Source organism: Vidua chalybeata, chromosome 3 (genome assembly GCF_026979565.1).
Source record: "Vidua chalybeata isolate OUT-0048 chromosome 3, bVidCha1 merged haplotype, whole genome shotgun sequence".
In the NCBI taxonomy this organism is placed as follows: Eukaryota; Metazoa; Chordata; class Aves; order Passeriformes; family Viduidae; genus Vidua; species Vidua chalybeata.
The window spans coordinates 111,585,196-111,607,147 of NC_071532.1; the positions used below are offsets into that span (position 1 = coordinate 111,585,196).

The window sequence follows — 21,952 nt, forward strand, 5'->3', positions numbered from 1 at the left end:
GGTGACACCTTTAGACCTTCAGTGTTGATTACCCACAGCCCTGAGCAGGTACCAGATGGAACCGCAGCAATTCTCTGCTCTGCCACTACTGGAAGTGGGATGAGGACACAATTTACCACTTCAGATAAAAGGAGCTGGAGCACACTTCTCCCAAAACAAGAGTTAAGCCAAGGAAGCTCGTACTTTTAGGAAAACACTGTCCAAGCATGCAGACTTAATGCTGTGCCCCAATGGAGGCAATTTGAGGCTGAAATCAGGCACTACAGAAAGTTTTATTCCTAAAATATGAAGGTACTCACTGTACACGGTGAGCAGCTGGCAAACTGGAATCTGTCCCTCTTCTGCAGCCAGCTCTCTACTCATCTGTCTGGAACCTGTTAGAGAGGAAAAAGAGCCCTAAATATAGATAAAGTGACCAAAAAAAATTTTAACAAATTTTAAATCAAGAAGTAGGCCAGGTAATCAATGACAAAACAGACAAGCTCACCTCCCCAGCTCTGAGGTCAAGAACTCAAAGCACCTGCAAAGCTCTCAGCAAGGTCTCTCAAGCAAATGCTGTGGTGCTTGAAAACAACTGCAGCACCGGCTGCCTTTGGAGGCTGTTGAGGTCAGACCTGAGCCAGCCCAGGAGAAAAGCAAGGTATTTATACATGAGAGCAGCAGCAACAGCTTCCTAAAGCCAGTTACTCCAGAGGCAGTGAATCTTTGTGACACGTACGCACCATTACACATGCAAGGGAACAAATGTTTGTGCAGACACGGTGCTGAAGGGTTACACGGGCTCTGATCTGGAGTGCACCAAAGAAGTTCCCCTTAATACATTTGTTGTTTCAACACACTTTATCCCCTTAATGAGGCGCCACTGAAGTTCTGCTTAAACCCATTTTGATTAAGGAAAAGATTAGCCACAGAATTGCCAGCCGTACATGTTAGTATACATCACACACAGACCAACTGTGCTTCGGGGAGACATTAAATCCCCATTCAATTAATAGAGACACCTCTTAAAATGAGCATTAAATAATTCCCCACAATGTAGCACAACAACTGGCTACTCCAGTAAATTGGAATAGAAATAACTTCCCATCTCTCCACCAACAAAACCCCAATCAAAGCTTGCCCTTAAAACAAGAGGTCAGTACTGAGGGATGGGGGGCAGGAATGTTACTACCTCAGTGCTATTGTGTGCTTATATTAAAAGCTCTTCATCAAAAAATTAAATGAAATGGATGCCTTTCATGTTTATCAATAACAAAGCTAATGGTTTTTATGTAAATGCCATTACTTCCAGCCAGATCTGCAAGAGACTGGAGCCACATAGCCCCATCTCCCCTCGCAAGAGACTCCCTTCAGGCAGCCAATCTAAATGCAAATTACAATCAAATGCAAAACCAAGAGTTTTCTGGATGATACTGAACACATAAACCTAGGGACAAAGCAGAGATATTTAAGAACAACTCTCCTCTTCTGGAAAGACCTCCTGATCTCACATTGCTTTTCTACCATGTACATACATAAAAATTAAAGTATAATTTGGTTCTCATTTATAGTCATATTATTTACCAGCTTCTTCCCTTCTATTGCCTTCAGTGTTAAAAAAATAGGAGGGGAATGTTCTTCTGTAGAGAGAATCACCTCTCAGAGATGTTTCCACCCCAAAGGGAGCATTCCATCACCAAGGATATTAAATCAGAGCCGTAATAAAGCCCCAGTTGGATTTGCCAAGAACAAATTGCACTTCCACATTTTCAGGAGGAAATTTCTTCTTGGAATGGAGCTGTTTTGCAAATCAAGGAAGAAGGTGTTACTACAGGATGGCTATTAAGAGGCAGAGACACAAAACTGTTGTCAGCACAAGGAGCACCATGTTCCTGTAGCATCAAAGCTTTTTGAAGAACGCTTAAATCTGACCCCTACCTGAAGCACAGATCCAGCCAGGATTTTGTCAGCACTGATTAAAACAAGGTTCTAATGGCAAACCTGAAAAGAACTAACCTTAGCAACCGTGCTGCTTAGCAAGGAGAATGCACAGAGAAGAAGCTGAGATTAAAACAAAGGGCAGAAAGCTGACAACCCAGCTATGGCAGAGTCTGTACGTGAGTCTCGGCAGGGACTTGCTCCACCTACCACAGGCAGCTCCACACCAAACTCCTATTCCCAAGAGGAGCACAAGTCCTTGGAGGGATGCTGCTAATTAACAATGGGGCTGAGTACACGCTCGTTACATGGGTGAGGAGCTGAGCACTTTGTGTGTGCTGCAGGAATACTCACAGAGCAGAACCTCGCTAATTAACATTAATAACTGTGAGACCACTGCTGCAAACAGCTGGATTTTGGGAATCAGCCAGCAAGAAACCATGCAAAGTGGGAAAGCAGAGGGACAACACAGCCCAGCGGGTGCCTGGTTTCCTTCTTTGGGTATCTATAATTAAATAATTTATCATTGTGCCCCTGTGTCTATGAGTGAATGTGCAGCCTGTCAACAAAGCACCTCCTGTTATGCAAAGCCTTGATAAATCTGAAAGTTCGACTGCCTGTGGAAAGAGGTCATCAAATGAAAAACCACAGCCCTGACTACCTTCTCTCAGAAACTTTTCTCATGGGCCAGCATTTCAGAAAACTCATCAAGTTCTTCTTCATCTGTTCTGTCTCACAGATCTATTGTTCCATACACAAAACCCCTGGCTTCCAGTCCTGGATCACAACTTGGGAGTTGTTAAGGCTCCCTTCTCCTTCCCTTCCTCCATAAACCTGGTGAGTTTTGTGTCCTCTCTAGCAAAAGGAGACTGGGACCCCAACTTGGGGGTGTCACCACACCAACCATGCAGGACCAACCCATGAGCAATGAGAAAAGGATGGGGCCCTTCCAAACCAAGCTCATCTCCTTTTTTTCCCCCACTCTGGACCCGCTGTGCGAGGCCAGGCGCTGTCACTGCCAGAACCACTGAGGATTTCACACCCAGCCACAACCATGTGTGAGCAGAGTCTGATTTCACAGCCGTGCTCCGACTTCAGCTGTCAAACCACAGCCACAGGACCTCCATGAGCAGCACCGTGCCTGCAGAGCTGAGCTGTTCCTGCAGCAAAGCCATTTCCTCCCAAAGCCCCCAAAATCAGAGTCAGCCACACATCCCCAGCCTCCACCCAAATGCTGCTGCTCATGGCCTTGACCACTGGCTTAGCCAGCAAGTTGGGTGCCAGCAAAATAAAGATTTCTGGTGGCAAAAAACTTCCAACCATCACTTGAATTTCGCAATTTTGCAAAGGCAAGGAGCAAAACTAGAAATATTTCCCTTCCTAAGAGCTCCTGTTCTTTGCTGTACAATTCACAACTACACTAAACTTACTCAGCACTATAATTTTTATTTCTCCTTTCTGTCATCACACAGCCTCATGCACAGCCCATGACTTCACTTGCTGAAGCCCAGGGTTCTTTCCCTCTGCAAAGGTTCGGGTTTATGCACAGCAAAACGGTCTCTTAAACAGTCTTTTCTTATTTCCTTTTGTCAGAGGCTTCATGCTATGAGGAATGTGTAGAAATGCAAAGCAGAAGTCCATACAAAAAGAAGCCAGTGTGTGAGGTGGTTTTGTCTTATTAAAAAAGAGAGCCAGGATTGACTTACGCCTCATTAAAGAGCTCAGTCTGCATTTTTATTAGATGTATTTAGACACCAATGGATTAAAAAAAAATTAATTAATTAAAAGCAGTTATATTCTTAACATATGGCCCTGGATCATTCATGTGGATATAAATGAAAGTGGGCACAGCAGATCTCCAAACATAGGCATGGAAATCATTTTAATGGTGCGCATGACCTATAAAATTTCAAGCAACACCGAACTACACAATGGCGTGACAGAGTTCAGCTACTGCAGGGCTGTGTCTTGTCCCCACACATCCCTGTGCATATCACAGCTGCTCCAGGAGACAGAAAGAGGGAGGAGAGTAATTCCTGCTAATGAACACACTCAGGCAAATCATGCAGCGTTCATTTTTTGGTGGAGAAACTGAGGCATGGAAGAGGCATTTTCTGCTGTTCATTCATTTCCAATCACAAATAAAACCCAGACAATATCCCAGCCATCAGGTTCTTCACTACCAAGTGTCTTTGGCAACCCTGCTGTAGACCTGTGTCATCCCCTCCTCACACCCTGGTCTCTATCCTGACACACAGCTCAAAGAGAAAACCTATAAGGAAATCAGGAGCCAGTGAAGCCAATTCTGCACAAAGCACTAATTACTAATGTAAATTGTATCTCCCCAGCTTGATGGCAATGATAAACGATGGCCAATCATGCGGGCAGAGACTGGCACTGAACAAAACAACGAGGCACACCCAGAGCAAGCATGTCTTGCAACCACTAAACACACATTTCTGTGCTCTACGTGGGCAGCAACTGCTGTCCGGAATATTTTAACAGCAGAAACTGCGCTGGGGAAAAAAAAAAAACACCACCACAACATAAAAAAAAAACCTGAGTACATTCCTCTTCTTAGTTGGAGCCAGAAGTTAAGAAACAAGTAACATAATTACTTCCACACTAGAAGGAAAATAAACCCAAGAACACACAGAGGGAAAGAAACAAGCCTCCAAAGCAGATCTGCAAAATAGTTCAGGGCTTCTGTGCTGGGTAATAATTTCCCAGCACAAATCAGGAGAGTAAAAACTACAGGGAAGCCAATTTTGGGGTGATGAACACCTCAGAGCACACAACACCCCCTCCCTGCCCCCTTCCCCACAGAGCCTGCAGAGTGGGTGTCCAAAATCCTGCACATCCTTCAGCCACATTTCATTTTACCTGAAATGACCTCTGGTACAAACAGAAAGAAGAACATTTTCTTGCCTTTTTTGCATCAAGCACAAAGAGGATTAACCCCACCAGTGACTGTGGGTCCCACCTGTCCAGAGGTGCTCATCCACAAGAAGTCCAACATCCCAAGAGGATTCATCCAGCATGCCCAGCCCAGGTTCCCCAGCTGGGATAGCACTGGACCCAAAATCCTGGAAGGCTGGAAGCAAACAGGAGCAGGAGCAGAGCCTCTGTGCTCCATCCAGATAGCAGAAGCAGGCTGGGACACACTCAACTCTTCACGGATAAGTAAAATTACTTTAAGGGGAGCTCTTTTTCCCTCCCTTCACTTTGTTTTAAATGGCTGAAGAATTTCCTCTGTGAATGTTCCCAATTGTGGCTCACGCTGAGTTATTTTTAAAAGCACAGAACCAGATTTTCAAGGCCGTGAATGAGGAAATGCAAAGCTTTTATTAAGCAATAATAGCCCAGACAATGGTCACAATTTCCCAAGGGTCTGAACACCGGCAGCTGACAATGAGCTTTATTCCTCCACAAAAACCCCTTCACAGGCTCGGAGGGTTTGCTTTGTATGATCCAGGCTCAAGTTAGGGAGTTAAAACAGAAAGCTCTGTGGTCGTTTTCAGTGAGATTTCCTCCACCAATGCACATCTGATCAGAGATACAAAAATCACTGGGAAAAGGAGCCATGCACTGTCTCATTCCCACCTTTGCTACCAGGACATCATCCCATGCAGCTGGACCTTTCCCTTGCAGATGGATCCCAGCTGATAAACTGGCCAATATTCCCAGGGTCAGGAGAGTGAAACAAAGCCCTTCAGCTTTTTTCATTGATATCTGAACCACTCCAAAATGCCTCTCACTAAAACGGCCAGGGATACTCTTCAAACCTCACACCTGCTACCACGGGGTACAATCAGATCCAGTGGCCACATCATCTCTTCTTGTTTCCAAGAAGGAGGAAGTTGCAACAATGAGGAGCTTGTACAAACCCACCCAGCAGCCAAGGTTTGGCCTTGCAAAGGGCCAGTTTCACTCAGTAATGCTGGCCACAAGCGATTGCCAGCACACCTGAACCAGCTGGACTGGCTCTCTCTGCAGCCAACATGAGCAGCAGGCACTGCTGGAGCACAGAAAATCAGATTGGTTCAAGATCTGCTTAGGACAAGATGAACTGTGCTACAGAAAGGAGTGTTTTTCTCTGCTGGTTATAAAGCAGACCTCGAGAAAGGAGGGGAAAAAATGAAATAACTTGATCACCAACCAGATCTGTAGAAAAAAGTCCTAACCTAAATGTCTCCCACACAGATGCTGTCCTCGCCTTCAGAAGAAAAGCAGCTAACACCATAAATTCAGGAGCTCTTCCAACTAAAACAAGAGTATTTCCATCCTCCCAACATCTCTCCTCTTCCCTGTCCCACTGAAAGCACAGTGAGGCTGCACAGCAAACCAAGATTACAACTAAACCCCACAAACAAGAACCAAGCTCAGATTCAATCTGAGCACTTCCCAAACTGCTCTGCCACACAGCCAGGAGAGACCACAGGCCTCCAGGGGTTGTGAAAACACTTCCTAATCTTCTGCAGATCTGTCAGTCAGTCCATAACCAAGAGAGCTGGTGTGCCCAAAAGGAGAAAATACTTCAAACCCCTTCAAAAACACCTGCAATGCTCCTGCTGCTGGTGCAGCTCCACCACAGCTGCACAACCTCTGGCACCAGAGGTGAGACTTCTGTGCCTGCTGCATCAGAGATGCTGCTCAGAGTGGTAGGGACACTAGAAAATGCTTTCAAGTTTGTCTACAGCTTCCTGGAGAAAAGGAAAAGATGCTTTGACGATTAGTGAAAAATATGCTTTGTTCTCCTTGCTGTTTTCAACCTGGCTATAATCGGCCATAAAGCAACAGCCTCCACCATCCTTTGTCTTTTTTACTGTAAACTTCAAGGCCCCTTGACCCAAGGTAATCCCTGAACTTGGCTACTGAAAAATAATTGTCTGCTTATGTGTAAAAGAGCAGTCCATGTCTATGTCCAAAGAAGTGTGCAGAATTCAGGATATGTTCAGAAAATGGATGCACTCAAAAACTGAAGATGCCCAAAGTACCCAGATATCGCCATTCAGAGAATTCACAGAAGCCCTTTTTGTGCAGCAACATCTGTAAATCAAAGCATATTATTTTCCACCCTCATAATCAAGAGATTTGCTAGATTATCTACAGCTCTGTCTGATCATGACAGACGAAGCTGCTGAAGCTCACTGCAGCTGCCTGAAACGCACACTCAGGCAAAGAGCTTGAGCAATGAACGCAGCCCCTTCAGCGCTCACTCCCAATTAGGAGAACTCTCGGTGTGATGAGGAAAGAGCCCCTCACAGCCAGAGGAGTGGCCACAGGTGACAAATATGCAGGCCAGCAGCCACTGCTTGGCAGAGGAGCTGCAGGCAGAGGGAGGATCAGGCAGGCTGCAGTCAATGAGAAGGCAGAGAGGCTGGAATATTGTGGGGAGGACAGACAGCAGAACTTTAAAAGGCAGCTTTGCCAGCGAGCACAGCTTCAATTAACAAGCTGTGTTTGCAAGGCCAGACTCCAAAATGCTCCTCAGTATCCAATCATCTAACCCGTGCTTCAAGAGACACCATTATAGCATGGAACTGGGGATCAGCTGGCTGAACTAATCCCAGGCAGATGCTAAAACTACCAGCAAATAGGTCAGTAATGCATCCCACACCATGTAGGGCCCTGTGTGGGGAACAGTCACACACCACCACTCCTGCACCTGTGGAAAGGGTTTGAGAGGTTCCTCCCAGCCCCAAATCCATTTGCTAAATATTTCATTCCGTGGTTCAGGGGAAGGGAAGTCACAGCCCACCTCACTGCCAGGAAGCCTTTTCATTGTTTACCTTTCCAGGTGATGTTAGGCAACAAGTAATTCACTCCTACACAGGTAGGAGCAAAAAAGCCCTTGGGCATTACTGACAATTCCAGATTACTACAACCAGAATACAAATCAGATGTGGAGATTTTATTATACAACTCTGCAAATTACTTAAATCAAGCAAAAAGGGACAAGGTTAAACTAAGATTCTTTTCTTGCTCTACCCTCCCCAGCTGCCTGTGGAGTAAACATGACAAAATTAAATGCAGCACAAGAGTAATTTATTAACCTACACAAGGTCCAAACACATACTTCCAAAAGCATGGGCTAAGTTATTCCAGGTACTTTTTAAGACACTGCTCTCAAAAGAGAGTGGTGACAGATACCATCTTTGGAAACATTCAGGACTGTATCTTACCGAGCCTCTGCTGCCATCAGTGACCTTTACAGTAACACAATAAATATTTTAGCATATAATGAATTTGCTGCATTACATTTGCTCTTTGGGCTATTGAAGATCAGCCAGGAACCAATCGATTGGAGGCACAAAGCTCCCATAAAACTGAAAGCTATGATGGAGGTCTTACTACCTGCAGCAAAGAGTTAAGGGCTGAGGAGAAAAAAGGTGTTGGAAAAAAAAACCAAACCAACTAATGAGCTCTCCTTTTACATAAACTTCCATCAGATTCACTGTACCAGCCCTGAGATCCCTGGAGTCACTTGAGCAGGACTGGCCCCAAAGCTGCATCTTTATTGTTTTGAGTTCCAAGATTCATTTATACCAGCAGCAAACCTTTCAAAAATAACCTGAAAAACCCACAAGCTTCCCAGGAGTTTGAAGGACAGGCTCTGAAACGCGAGGGAAGCTGTGTGGTTTAGCTCCAGTTCTGCCATCATCTCTTTTGGATCACTTGGATCCCTTCAGACACCTCCTTGCATCTCCATTTCTTTGCCTGCTTGGAGGTGTCAGGGCTTTGTCATTTTGCAGCAGCACCTCAGTAACACGTGGAGTGCTCACCTGCAGAGGTGAACACACAAAACCAGCAGATACCAGCACTGAGGCTGTTGATCCGTGCCAAAACCTCAACCAGCCAGATTGTCTCATATTTTTTTTGGATCTCATTTTCAGTAGATTTAGAAAAATTATCCCAGGGGTATGGCAAGGGACCAGAATGTAGATGATCATTTCATGACATCTGTAATAGCACACATTAACAAGTTATTAACACCACCTCAATTTTTGTCTTATGACCTCACTCATTGGGAAGAGTTCTTATCACCCTCAATATCTTTACAAACACTCCCCCTCTCTGTCTCCACCAAGTCCTTCCTTACTGCCATATAAGCCCAAGGCTTCTCTTTCCTCCCCTAGAGCTGCAGTCAAGGTAAGATCTTAATTTCCTCTACCATCTGCAATGAAACTGCCTCCACACCTGTGCCAAACAAGCTGGAATTACACCATTAATTTCAGCTTAGTCAGCTCACCCTACAGACTAAGTCAATATTTGACAGATATTTAGCAAAGACTACAATTTATTTAAATTCAGCACATTGTGCCCACCAGAACAGATACAGCAGAGATGAGAGTCAGCAGGACTTGCTGCCTGGGGGAAAAACACCAGATAACCAGACTTCTTTTGGATGGAGACCTCCTCTCATAAAAAAAAAGGGGTTAGGGATAGAAAGACCAGTTTCCTGAGATCAGACCCCCAAAGCAGGCCTGCTTCCCGAGAAACAACCAGCATTCCCGGGAACGGCGCTGCGGGAGTGAGAACATCTCAGCTTTCAGAGAGGCAGGGTTGCTAAGGCAAGCAAACAAAAGGCTCCTTGTCTGCAGCCCACAGCTCCTCAACACATCCCCACCACTGCTGGAGATGGGCTGGTGCAGCCCATCCAAGGAGCTCCAGCTAAAGCCAGGCTCCGTGGCCAAGCCGTGCCCCTCAGAGCAGCCCTTCAGAGCAGTTCTCGTTTTCCGGTATCTTCCCAGCTGCTCCACAGCTGGCAGGGAGCAGGGAAATTCTGAGCAAAAGGACTTATGTGAAAACAATGCCAAAGAGGAAGGAGTCAAACCAGCAAGCAGAGTGTGGGGAATAAAATCATAATAAACAGAACAGATCAAGCACAACTCCACCATAAACTGCAAGTGGCCCACTACTCTGAGTTTTCAACCATGGAAAAAATAAACCATCAGCTGCAGGAGAGCCCCTCAGCTTCCCACCCCTCACACAATTTTTGTGAGATTCTGAAATCCAGCTGTTTGAAAGCAGCACATCCCAGCAGATCTCGGTGCTGTGAGTCAGCGCCGGCTCTCGCAGATGTGATCTCTCCCCAAGTGCTGTTTTCCTGAGCAACAGCTCCAGCAGCGTCAGCACAAGGAGCCCTCAGAGCCTTCTGCCAGCGCTGCTCAGAGGAAGAAAAACTGCTGAAGCCACCCCACATGCCAGGCTGGGTAATGACATCCCCAAAAACAGGCTCACCACCCCAGACTGGGGCAGCTTTTAAGATGAAGCTGCTCCAAGTTCGAAGATGGGCACTTTTTGCTTTTCAGTAGAAAAAGCCAGAGAAGATGGAAGCAATTCCTTTAACTGTCACTTCAATTTCTCATGTCACATCTTCCCTCCTCCACCAGCACAGGCAGACGCTGCAAATCCTGGATGTCTCTAACCCTGTTGTGTGCCCTGGTTCATCCTGCTGGCTGGCAAAGCCCTGTGCTTACACCACGAGCCCTGGGAAATGGTGCCAAAATTGAGGATTAAAGGAATAGGTCAGTGAAGAATTCCAATAAACAGAGCATCCCAGAGAGGAGGAGGGGGAGTATCAATCCAAACCTCCCTCTTCCCCAACCAGCCAAAGTCCCCTCCTGTCAGCAGACATGAAGTACTACACAGACCAGAGCTGCCACCAGCAGAGAAAGCTGCTCGTGTAATTTTTTTTTTCTTTTTTAATGTGTGAAAACTAAGCGTTCCTTGTTTTGCACAAAACTGGCTGGGAGAGGAAAGTCCAAACACCAAGTAAATAATCCACAGGCAGCCCAAACCAGCTGCAGAAGAAGGAGTCTCCCACCCAGCAGCGCCCCGGGGACCTTGCAGGGAAGTCAATCTTGTTTGGCCAAAGGAACATGCCTGCAAAGAGACAATAATAAATAACCCTGTGCTGCAGCTCATCAAAGGGATGGCTCAGGATTTTAATTCAGTCACAAAGTCAAACTTAAAACCAAAAAGATGCATATCAAGGTTTATAGCAACAAAAGGTTTACAGCAACATTTTCTCTTGCCCCTGGACAAACTCTTTGGCTGCAGAAGCTGAAGGAAACCGCACAGTGTGGACACACAAACGTACCCTGCATTTGAAAGCAAAGAGAACAAAGCTCTGGTGAATGTGGGAAATTGGGAAGCCTGACAGATTTCACCCTGGTTTATCCCCTGGCAAATTAGCTACTGTTTAAACTTGGAGCTTGGGCATTACATCATCTGTTTGCAGGGGAGGTTTTTTTTTTCTTTTCTTTTTTTTTTTTTTTAAGCTAAACCATTATTGTATTCACAGCTTGAGGAAAGTTGTTCATTCCAAACAGACTCAACTAAATGAAGGGGTGGATCAAGCTTTTTGCAGGAACCCTGCGAGCAGGGAAGCACAGACCTAAACAGCTTTGCAAGTTCAAACAGTGAAAGATCTTATCTAGAATTTAGCAGGAAATATGGAGCCCCTCAGGTTTGTCTATTCAGATCCAAGGATGAAAAACCTACTTTTTCAAGTCGGGATGTGCAAAATCAGCCTGATGAGGAGGCTGAAATCACTCAGCTGCTGCTCACTCAGCTCCAGATCATTGTGGCTGGGTCCCATTTGATTCTTCCTGTCATTGCTGTCCCGTGTGGAAACAACTCCAGGTTTCAGTCCCTCAGGACACCACGCTGCCTTGAGGGATCAGCCTGACAGGAAGGGAAACTCCAAACTAAGCTACTGGACATATTTCTGGCATCTGTTGTCTTGTTCCAGCTTGGACACTCATTTTGGAGATTTAATTTTCCCTTGAGAGACTCTGATCTCCATCGGTGCAATTTTCTCCAAAGCTGGCAGAAGCTGAATTTTGCAGCACCTGCTCCTTGGCACGGCTCTCACAGAGTTTTCTTTGGTGTTTTTGGAGGACCAGGCTCTCACAGCCTCAACAAGTGCAGCTCCAGAAAACACAAAGAGCAATGGGCTCTCATGTGAAAACTTGAATGCTGAGAGATTTCACACAATGTGTTTTTCTGACCCTTCACTCTCTGAGGCAAGTTGTCGGATTTTAAAGTGGAAAAAAGCCAGAATTTTTGAAAGGGAAAAAAATGGTCTCAGCCATGCAAAGAGCAGGTTTCACACAGAGCTGGTGTGGAGCAAGGCCCTCAGATATTGGATATTTTCCTACAAACCAAACCCACAGTGGGCTCTGACCACAACCCAGTGGCATTGAGGAACCAGATTTCACAAGGGCTCTGCTAAAATTTTGTAAAAAAAAAAAATCATCTTTTTTTTCTTTCCCTAAACCTGGCAAGGTTCTGTGATCTCATCACATTACAACCTCTAAAGATGAAAAAGACAAAAAAAGCGAACGAAAAACCCAAAAACAAAATAACACAAAACCTAAGTAAACCCACAAATAAAACCGACAAAAAACCCATAGACCTTTCATCATCACGTCTCTAGACATTCAAAAATACAACAAGAATTTTCTCCTTAAATTAAGAAATAAATAAATATTTATTTTGTAATAATATCCAGGATAAGCAATTCTGGCTTAAAAAAATCCAAGCAAACAACCACACCAAAAAGTTTCAAAAACTTCATCTGTGGAAGTCCTGTCAAATAGAGTTTAACCTTTAGAAAAGCAAAAAACAGTAATGCACACAGACAAACAGGCTTTGCTGTCAGAATGTAATTAAAAAGACCCAAAACAACTCAATTTTGCTCTATATCGAGATTGCCAGAAGCTGATCTGGGAGAAAGTCAAACAAACAAATTTTCTCTCCCAGATTCCAAAAGGTCATTTCAAACAATTACTAAAACGCAGTACTGCAAACAACATATGTCAATTCTTTTTTTTTTTTTTTTTCCCCAGTTTACAAGATCTATTTACTGCTCCAGTTATTACCTGGAAAGAATAATAATCCCAGGGATCGTGCAGCCAGTTAAATAATTGCATGAATTACCAAGGAACCATAAAAACTGCATTTAAAAGAGAATCGAGAACTGTTTGTTTCTTCTTCCTCTGCTTTTGCATAACTGTTCCCAAAACAGGTCTCATCTGCAGCTCAGCTTGGGCCAGGATGAAGACATTCCTTCCCACTGGACAGGAAGTAAGGGAGAGCAGTAATTTCACTTCTCAAAACAGAACAGCAGAATTCATAGCAAGGAGACATCAGAATAAAAAGCCAGGCAGTAAAAGAAGCCCCAAAGTCTGACAAATTTGTACCCAATACACATTCTTCTAGTTGTCTCACTACCAGGAACCTTCAAAACATGGCATTTTCTTCTCTCAGTGCCACTTCAGCCCCATTGACAGGAACTGCCTGTGTCAGCACAAAGCTCTGCTGCACCCAGCAGCAACGAGGAGCTGAAAAATGAGCATCTGATTCTGGTGACCTTCATAGGCATTTACAACAGCCAACTGTTCTTGTCCATTCAGCGTGTTCAGGAGTCCCTGCGCTTCATTAAATCGCCCTCCTTGGTCCTGAGCACACCCTGGGGCTGCAGGGAAGATAAAAGGGTGCTGGGGCAGGTCCCTGACACAGCACAGTGGCTGTGGCACCGTCCCACTGCCCATTTCTCACCTGCTCAAACTCAGCCACTCCTACCACTGCCAGGGCAAGGGGATGGAGAACTGCTGGGTGGAAAAGGACCTGCAGGAGGAGGCCCACAGGCAGGTGGCCACGAGCCCAGGTGTGCCCAGGGAGGCAGAGAGGCTGGTGGCATCTGGCTTGTCCCAGCTCTGGGGTGGCAGCAGGGCCAGGGCAGTGCTGTCCCCTGTGCTGGCACTGCTGGGGCACCTCCAGTGCTGGGGACACTTCTGGGACAAGAAGGACACTGAGGGGCTGGAGAGTGTCCAGGCAAGGGAATGGAGCTGGGGAAGGGGCTGGAGCACCAGGATGGGCTGAGGGAGCTGGGAAAGGGGCTCAGCCTGGAGAAGAGGAGACTCTGGGGGGAACTTTTCCCACTCTGGAATTCCCTGATAGGATGAGGCAGCCAGGTGGGATCGGGCTCTGCTCCCACGAACACGGATAGGATGAGAGGAACAGCCTGAAGCTGTGCCAGGGGAGGCTCAGGTTGAGTAACAGGAGGAATTTCTTCACTTAAAGGGCTGTCCAGCCCTGGCACAGCTGCCCAGGGCAGGGGTGGAGTCTCCATCCCCAGAGGGATTTAAATGCCCAGTGGATGTGGCACTTGGGGGTATGGGGCAGTGGTGGCTTTGGCAGTGCTGGAGGATGGTTGGACTCCATGATCTCCAAGTGCTTTTCCAATCTAAATTATTCTCTTATCCCCCTCCAAGGACACTCCAGCATGAAACTAGCCCTTGCCTTGTGCCCCCTACCACTAAGGGGACTCCCCATCTCCTACCAAAAATCCCTCAAGCAGTTTGCTGTTGGATTTTCAAACTGAATCATTTCACTGAGGCATCATCTGAAAGACAGGGACTGCAGAGCTGAGAGAGGGAGAGGGACCAAGGCCACCCCTTCTAGCAGCAGGCTGTGAAATCAGTTCACCCATGTCACAAATCGCAGATTCGAAGGTCAGTGTCAACAAGCAGCAGGCAGTACTTCCCTTCCTCACAGACACTCTGCCATACACTCAGATACTATGGAAACGTTAACCTGTATATCCTGAGCAGAAGGAGGAGGAGGTGACTGAAAAGCTTGGATATAATCCCCTCTCTCCTCAAAAGACTCCACATAAACACATAAACAGCCTGAACAGGGAGATCTCTTGATGCACATACAACAGCTTTTGGTAAACAGGCTGAGAATAGGTACAGGGACAGCCAAGTGTCCAAGCGAGACTCCCCTGCACAGAAACAAGAAGCATTCCCAATACTGCTCCTGCTTTAATCAGTTTTGAGGAGAGGAAATTCGCTTTGGTTCTTTTTATAACACTTGCTCCATTGCATTTGTCAAACAGCTGCCACTTTCTGTCCCAGGGAGAGCTGCTGGAAGCCAAGGCTCGCTTGTCGGCGCACGCAGCAGAGATCAGAGATGCACATGGAAACAGGCGCCTGATCTGTCTGCAGATTCCGGGTCACTCCTTCCAAGGCAATGGAATTATACAGAAACACAAGTCAGAGCAAAGCCTGGGTCATGCTGGTATAAACTACCCATGAAGATGCTCCTGGCACTGCCACCTGAGCAATGTCACCGGAAAAACAAGCTCAGAGAAACACTCAGTGCACGCCAAAACATCTTCCCCAACATCTCATTTGACAAGGGAGAAATAATTCTGTAGCTTGGCCTTTCTAATCAAAATCATCATTGTCCCAACAACGTAAAAGTCATTTCCAGAGAAAGAGCAGGTCTGATCCCTGAGGGATGGAGGGAGATCAGCTTGTGTACAAAAACCTTGAGATACCTGCCAGCTCCAGCTTAATCGTTACTCCTAACTAACTACACCCTTGAGACACTGGCAAAAGGCTTGCTGCTATTCATCATTGCCACAAAGTAAAAACAGAGTCAGAAGACCCTGGAGGCAAATGCAAGAAACCAACTGCAAGATTTCTTTGAATCTTTTTTTATTACATCTTGATTTTTGTTAAAAATTCTCAGATTAACATCAACAGTGAGACTTTGAAGACGTTACTAATTTACAGCTTTGCCCGTGAAGAATGGCAGCTTCAAACCTGTTCTAAAGGTAAGGAGTGTAAGAAGTTTGCAGATTACGACAGAGCCCAGCAGCAAAAAACCCCAAAATGTTCTGGGTCCATCAAATCTGACCTGCTCTGCTGGAAGGGAACCACGTCAGAATCAGCTCCACCTTCTCTTTTTAACAACCACCCCACAAGATCAGTACAAGAACAGCTCTCCCCTTTCTCCAGGTCCTTGTTTTTGTTTCGGGATGCACAGTTGAGAACTTTGCAAGGAAAGGCTTAACAGCTAATTGTCAGATGCCACAGTAATTAGTGGCACCTTTCCAAGGCATCCATCTCTGGCTGCTTTTTCCGATAGCTGGCTCCTCCTCAATCCCCACATTACAGTGATGGTACACAAGGTAGGCGGCAGATTCATTTACAAGCACCAAGGTCTTCCCAGGAGAGATGCCTAAGGAAAGAAATATCTTAGCTAAACAATACACGGGTTGGTTTTTTTCCTTCCTATTTGCTATGGAAGTGCTATCTTTATTAATTATCTGAGAACGATGCTAACCTATTCCCTGACATGTATTATTAGATGTACAACGCATTTCTGGGAGTCAATGGGCTCCTGTATCACCTGATCAGCAAATTACCTCTAAATGAGGAAGATAAGATCATACTGTCCTGACTTCGGCCCACCTTCTGGTCACACATCACAGCTTTGATGTCACTACTGCACTTCTATCAAAGGTTTCCAACCTATTTTCCTTGCAGACCCTCACAAGTTTCCCTGCAAACAGAAAGGCTCTGGTAGGGAATTCAGGACTGCTCTGCTTGGATTTTCCAGACCCCTTAGAAAGGGGCTCACAGCATTGCTCTATATATTTAGGCTCTGCTCTCAGCTCCAAGGCTCCCCACTTGTTTGGCAGCTTCTTCTCATCACAAGCTCCAACGCTTCCACGCCAACCTTTTCCAGGCATCATCTGCGTGTCAGCAGCACTCCCCAGCATATCCTCCGCTCCACACCAACACAATCCAGAACACATCACTTCCCACTAAGTGCCTACACAGAGCAGACCTGCAGCATAATGACTTCCTCGTGCCCGTAATAGAAGCACTAGGAGACGTGTACGAATCCCAGCCCCAAGTGCTCCCCCGTTGCGTATGATGCGGAGGCACTGGATCACGGGTGGGAAAGATAAAGAAGCCCTTCCCACGTTCAGTGACGTGCTCAATTCCATCAAACCCGGGCCCAGAAGGTGGGGTGCATATGGGATGGGGAAAAGGAAAGCTTCTCTTCACGTTGGAAATGGAGATGTGTTGATGGGACAGTGTAATGGAGGATGTTGGATGGTTTTAATTCTATTGTTTTTATAAGCAGAGAAGCCAATTTTCACATTAAGCGTCCAAACTTGAATTCATCATCTCTTTGTCTGGATTTACAAAATACCCAACCTGTCAAAAAGTGTTCCCTGAGGAAGGCAATGCATGAGCAGAGCAACGTACTTCCTGCTCTGTGGCCTTTAAACAAATAGAACTCACTTCCAGATGAATCCATCAATGCCAAATATTCCAGCACAGATTAGAGATGACTTTGTTACACTGAACAGGAAAACAGCTCATCCAGAGGCAGATGTTGGAACCCACACTTCAGGCACCAAAACACAACAGGAAGGAAAACAAACCTCAGGCTACCTGCACTGTCACTGTCCCCAAGATTAAAGTCAGATGAGAAGAAACCTGGAAGTATTTTGAACCGTAAAAGAAAGCATTTTATGAGACAAGACAGGTAAAAGACCAAGCAGCTGGGCGCTGTGCACAGCGGGGGAATAAAAATGTTATTTCTGCATCGGGAAATGTTCTTAACATTTCCTATTAGAAGAAACTTGTTTCTTAGAATCCATGGGTTAGTATCATGTTCTGATACCACTCACAGGCAGGCATTTGCATTGGAAAAGTGGTACATTTTCCTTAATGCACCAAAATTCACAGGGAAAGGGGAGGGCAAAGGATAGCAGAGAAAACACAAACCCCGACTCCAGGCAACAAGATTCCAGTCATTTAAGAAGCTGAGTGTAAGAGCAGAAATTATGAGACTCATTAAGAATATATGCTTTAAAACAGTCCTTATATCCATTACTGCCTACAGATTAACTGCTGGTTTAGAGGTTCAGGGTTCTGTCCCACCCAAAAAAAAACCCATACAGGATTGATTTGACTGATTTATTAGTCTCAATTTTCTGTATTTCACTCAATTTTACCCCTGAGGAACAGATCACTTTGTCGTGTTATTGGTTATGTCAACATAGCCCTGAGAAACCATTATCCATTTACCACCAATTAGCAGGGACAGATCATCAAATCCCAGAATGGTTTGGGTTGGGAGGGACCTTAAAGCTCATCCCATTCCACCCCCTGCCATGGGCAGGGACACCTTCCACCATCCCAGGTTGATCCAAGCCCTGTCCAACCTGGCCTTGGACACTTCCACGGATCCAGGGGCAGCCCCAGCTTCTCTGGACACCCTGTGCAAGGGCCTCACCACCCTCCCAGCAAAGAATTCTTTCCTAAAATCTAACCTAAACCTGCCCTCTTTCATCTGAGATGGATTAGTCAGACCTCTAAACTGCTCTTGCCGGTAACAGGCATCAATTAACAAACAGCAATGATTTCAATTTGCACTTCAAAACTGGCCCTGCAAGTGCTGTAATAACATCAATTTACCTGGTGGGCCAGGCTTCCTACGCCCAGGCAGCCCGGGGATCGATGAGCTGCAAGCCACGGAGCTGCACACGCTTCTGTCTTTATCCTTCCTAAACAAACCCCAAAACCTCAAACTGGCTTTGCACCTCTTCTCAGGCAGCATCCACCACCGCGATTTGCATGTGCCGAGCAGCCGGCTGAGCTGCGAGAGCCAACCTCAACCAGGACAAGCCCCAGTGAGCAGCACTTTCAGGTGTTCTCCGAGAAGAAAACTCTGCTTTTGAGGATTGCAGCCCCACAACTGCAGCTCATAGCCGTGCTAGCTTCAGCCCAGCAAGCACAGCTGGGTTGTAGGAGACAACTGGAGGCCCCAGCTGCATCCCCCAAATGCCATGGGAATGCTTTCCCCACTGCCAGGCCACACAGCAGCAGAGATACTTTTCTGTCTTTTCAGTATAGAGTGATCTATCTAAAGAAGTCTATGGGTTACACTTGTCTTTTTCACATGAAAACAAACAAAAAACCCCAATATTTTGCTTGTTGGGGGTTTTGCTCATTAGGAGTAACACCAAATACTCCACCCTGAGTTAAAATCCCAGAGTTAGGAGCTGCTTCAAAATGTTCAGTCTGCTCCTTCTCAAAAAATAAAGGTATTTAGCACAGATTGCAGGAAAAATCTCTGGTGATGAGACAGGAGCCAATTAGCATGAGGTCCCTTCCAGTTCACTGTTCCTGTGGGGTCTCCAAAGCAGAAAAATTGTCTCTGGACCAGGAACCAATTCACAAAGGGCTGCTGAGACCTTGGCATCAAACAGGTAACATCTGTGGTTAGCTGCAATTCCCAGCCTGGTGAAAACATTACTGTGGGCAGCAGGAGGAATGCCCTGGGAAAACAGGCAAGGCAACTGGGAGAGGCAATATAGGAGTCAAAGAGTAAGGAGGAAAAAAAAAAATCAGGCAACAGAGACTGGAAGGAAAAAACAACAAATACACACAAAATATTCACGGCCAGAAGGAGAGAGATAAACCAAAAACTTAAGCAGAAGGTGTCATGGCATTTCAAGAATTAATAGTCATGGGAAGCAAGCTCAGGAAGGGCTCTGGCTCCTCATAAGCAAACAAAACTTGGGAATGCATCAACAACATCCAACTCATCAGCTAAACAGTCCCAGAGATCCACAAATATTCATGGGAAGATGATGATGATTGATGATGATGATGATGATGATGTTGATCTTTCCCAGCCCATCTGAACAGCACACAAACAACCCTCCAAATCATTGAGACCCAGCCTAACTGAAGGCAATTCAACAATCATGTTTTAGTTGTTCCCAGCATTTGCTGCTTTTGCTCTGACTTCACAACTGCCAAAATCCATCCTCACGTGTAAACAAACACGAGAGCTAACGGTCCCCACTTGAAAAATCAGAGAATTCCAGAATAGTGCTCTGCATTTCCCTTCTGCAACACGACATCAAGAAGTTCAAGAACTGCCTGTACCACAGCTGAGCTGCTGGAAAATTTTGCTCAATGAAGGCAGGCAATTACCCCAGCTCCAGAATCCCTGAACACCGAGCTGAACCCATGCAAACTTCCATTTCTGGAATGAGAAATGGAAAAGCAGAGGCATCCCAAAGGCCTGAGTGGGAACAGACAACACTGCATGATAACAACTGGGCTCTCAGATGGTACGTGAAGTTAAGGGATTTGTCAGGGGGAGATGAATCTCTCTCCCCATCATCACATAATCAGAGCGTGGTTCATTTCTGATGCTATTTCTGCATAGAAACCAGTTTAAGATTACTCAGTACTTGATAAAACCCGCCAACCCACGTTCCAAGATGTTACTATCTCGGATATCATAGATTTCTCCATGAGAACAGAAATATCGAAGATAATCACCTCCATGTGACACTCCTCTCAGGAAACAAAGTTACTTAATCTTCTTCACACACACATGTGAGGCTTGCAGCACAAGAAACCCAGGCACTTTAAAGTTATCATATCACGGTATCAACACACGCAGCCTATCAGACTCAAAAGCAACAAGAGGTCAGAAACTGGTCAATGTTTGGATTTTAACACACACACAGCAACAGAACAGCTTATCTAAAGTGCTTCTCAGCATCTCTGTGAATCCTTAATAACATTTGAACAATTTCTAGCCCCTCCAGGCTCCAAATTGTTTGGGTTTGGACCAGCGTAACAGGGAATTAGCCTGTCAGCATTAAGTTATTATCACCACACAGGTAAAATTTTTGGTAAAGACCCTGATGTTTTTTGAGCAGGAAGGGACCTCATGTGGGGAAAACAGCTGGGAAAAAAGAATAACACGAACCTCAACTTTAGCAAATATAACTCACAGGAGCGCAATACCAGCCACGCTAAGAAGCCCAGAGCGAGGGCAGCCTCGTCCTTGCTGTCCTCACCAGCTCACAAGGCAGAACCCCAGCAAGAACCACAGGGAGCACAACTCAGGCACTGCCTCAGTGTGGGAGAAACGGGGCTGCAATGGCCACGGTGGATGTGACAGTCCCTGAAACGCCGGGGATCCACAGGTGGGACAAGAAGGTCTCGGGATCCTTGCTGGATGCAGGAGGGAGGACAGGCACGAAGGCTGGAGCCTCTCAGCAGCACCTGGGCCACCACAGCCCTCCTGCCACGAGGGTTCCCAGGCTTGTGGGGGCTCCTCCACAGTGTCCCTCACCCTGTGAGACCCCCACAATGCCCCTCATGCTGTGAGGGACTCTCACATCCCACCAGCCCTGAGGAGCTCTCCCAGACTTGGGGGGGTCCCCCATTGCACTGTGAGATCCCCACAATGCTTCTCACGCTGTGAAGTGAGGGACCCTCCTCACAGCTTCACCAGCCCTGAAGGAACCCCCAGCCCTGAGGGAGCTCCCGCACAGTGCCCCCAGCCCTGAGCGATCCCCTCACAAACCTCCATCCCTGACGGACCCCCCCCTCACAGACCCGCCAGCTCTCAGGACCCTCTCCCCACCGTGCCCCCAGCCCTGAAGGATCCTCGCTCACAGCCCCCCCAACCCTGAGGGACCCCTGCTCACAGCTCTCCCCAGCCCTGAGGGACTCCCGCTCACGGCTCTCCCAGCCTCGAGGGACCCCTCTCGCAGCACCCCCAGCCCTGAGGGACCCCCGCTCAGAGCTCCCCCGGCCCTCAGGGACCCCGCGCCCCCCTCCAGCCCCTCAGGGACGCCCCAGCCGAGCCCCCCCCCACGCCGCCGCTACAGGGGGCTTCCCCCGGACTGTACCATTCCCGCCTTACCCGGCCCCACGGGCTGCCGCGGGGGGGGCTCGGGGGGGGGGGGGGTTATCGCTCTCCCACCTTCCTCCCCCTCTCCCTATGCGTGGTACGGTCCGCTCCTACCTCTCGGCGCCCTCACTTCGCCCTCCCGGCGGAGCCGCGAGTGGCTGGGGGGGGAGCCATAGCCGCTGCCTCGTCTTCCCGCTCCGTCCGCCCTCCCCTGCTCCCCCCCCCACGGGCCGGACACAGTTGGTTTATTCCGAGAAGCCGGCCGGTCTTCTCCCCTTAAACCGCTGGGTCTCGCACGTCTTCGGCCATTTCCGACCGAACCGGCGGAAGTTGCCGAAGTGGCGGCGGAACTTAACGAAGAGAGGCGGCGATAGCCGAAGCGGGGGCGGAGATACCCGAAGGATTGAGGGCGGGGAGCAGCGAGACTCTCGCCTCCGGAACCTGCCGGGAACAGCCGAAGCTTCCCCCAGCTCGGCTCTCCGCA

General features: G+C 47.1%; 1 protein-coding gene across 4 annotated transcripts in view; it reads right to left on the reverse strand.

Moving 5' to 3' along the window:
* The window catches only part of EXTL3 (exostosin like glycosyltransferase 3), a 131,010-nt gene that overhangs the window by 88,711 nt on the left and 20,347 nt on the right, over nt 1-21,952 (reverse strand). For 2 of the 4 annotated variants that reach the window (XM_053936995.1, XM_053936992.1), the window contains exons 1-2: nt 21,583-21,810; nt 300-374 (exon numbers count right to left, since the gene is read on the reverse strand). The gene's annotated coding sequence lies outside the window, so the exon portion shown is untranslated. Of the gene's footprint in view, nt 1-299; nt 375-487; nt 615-722; nt 981-21,582; nt 21,811-21,952 lie in introns of those variants that run through there. The other 2 variants (XM_053936993.1, XM_053936994.1) reach the window with 2 other exon arrangements.